This window comes from Pungitius pungitius, chromosome 13 (assembly GCF_949316345.1).
Source record: "Pungitius pungitius chromosome 13, fPunPun2.1, whole genome shotgun sequence".
In the NCBI taxonomy this organism is placed as follows: domain Eukaryota; kingdom Metazoa; phylum Chordata; class Actinopteri; order Perciformes; family Gasterosteidae; genus Pungitius; species Pungitius pungitius.
Genome location: NC_084912.1, coordinates 2,636,510 through 2,638,565, shown reverse-complemented (window position 1 = coordinate 2,638,565; position 2,056 = coordinate 2,636,510).

Sequence of the window (2,056 nt, the reverse complement as noted above, 5' to 3'; positions counted from 1 at the left end):
GTCTTAACAGAGAAACAGCCGGACATTCGATGTTTCTAAAATGTAATCTAGTTGAATATAATCCAGTGTGTTTTTTTCATTCAGTGCAAACAGTGAGCTCAGAATTTATTTTCAATTCCCAGTTTGTTTTCTCACAGAATGATTTGGCCTATTTCTGTTCGCCCTGTTTGGCCTCCCCTCTCGCCAGCTCAAGACGTCGGCAGTAATTGCCAATCTGTTAGCTGTGAATGGGACTTAATGCTCATAACACGAGGGTGTGTCAGAGTAACGGCCATCTTTTAAGACTCTTCTGCCTCTCTTTGTCTCTGCGGCCCTCTCTAATTAGCCCTCCAAATCAATGGGGTTTATTCTGCCGCCGCGTCGGGCTGCGTAGGAGACGTTCCGCTGCCATCGGGCTCGCTCCCGGATTCTGATTCTGCATTGTGTTAAAGGGACAAACTTTAACATGAATGCAGTTCTGTTACTCCATTTTAAAACTGTACGCAAATGAACGGAAGCCAACGGTATCCTGGCAAATTGATGCACCGTTAATATCATCCATTTCTTCTGACCTTGCTTATTGAAGCTGTTTTTTTTACAAAAACGTATGAATAGATCATTTGACACAAAGATCCCGGAAAATTTTAAAATAGGGCACTAAAAAAACAACACAAAGCAGGACTCAACAGGCTACAGGTCATATGATATGTCAGCTGAGGTGCCATTTGTATGTAAGCCACTCCAAGCCCTCCAGCATTAATCATGTGACCTCCTTTAAGGCCCGCGGGGTTCATTGCTTTACCGGTCTCAAAGGCCTCAAAGGTACCGGTCTCAAATGTAACAGTCTCAAAGGTACTGGTCTCGTGGTACCGGTCTCAAAGGCCTCAAAGGTACCGGTCCCAAAGTACCGGTCTCGTGGTACCGGTCTCAAAGGTACCGGTCTCGAAGGGCTTCTTCTTGCAGCCCCAGCCAAACAAGTCCCTCTCTGGCGGCCGGTGTGTGCTGGAAGCTGCCGGGGCGGATCGTACGTGTAGAACACCGTGACCTTGTTCACTTCGATCGGATCTCACATCCGACCAGGGGACAAATGTCGCTGGAAACGTGGCAAACTCGCAGGAAATGATATTTGTTATCGCCCCTCCGTGTTTGGCTTCGCTGGAAGACAATCGCCGAAGGCGGCGAGTCTGCGCGCCGTCCCGCCTGCGCTCACACCTGAATGCCTGCGCATATCCCCCAGAATACGTTTGGCATCTTTTCCCCCCCGTTTTTTTTTGTTGTGATGTAAATCCACCAAAGCAGCCGTGTGTGTCCTTTCATGAAGCAGCTGCATTGAATCAAACCGCCTCTGCGGACGCTGCGCCTCAATCGTTTCATTGTTTCTCCGATGCTCTTAATATCACATTATATCATATTTTATCATATTTTATGCCGAGAGGCAAATGCTATCTGTCTCCAGTCACTGCGCCGAGCTTCAAAAGCCACATAATAAGGAAATAATTGAAAACTTATCTATATCCATCAGGCCTGTATGAATAGGTGTGTGTGTGTGTGTGTGTGTTTGTGTGGATTTCCAATCCCGTGCTCTGAGAGCGACGTAGTGTGCGTATCGCTTTGTCTCCGCTCCCTTCATATTACTTTTCATGGTTTGGTGGCGAGCTGGTGCCCCGAGTGAAGGACCTTGTGTATTTTAAGGTCCGCTTTCTTGACACCGAGCACTTTGTGTGAGCAGAATGTCGGCAGCACGACGACAGGAGCACGTCTGCCTTTCTGCGAGTTACGCTGAGCTCGAATCTGCTGTGGAACTTTTTGTGATGTGTACGACTAGAGCGTAGAGCACTGTGTTATATGTGTAGCTGATGCCCTGCCCCACCGCCACTAAAAAAGTATTTTAGTCATTTTGCAGGGGGAACTTAATGCTTGACTTACTTTTACATCAGAAGGAGATTTGGGCTTTTCTTGGTGGTGCTGAACCGTAAAAAAACCCAAAAGCCACGGTACCCTTTTTCAGTTGTTTCTTCTCGTATTTGGATCTACTTTTGACACTTCCAGTAGAGGAACTCTATTCTCTATTCATTGG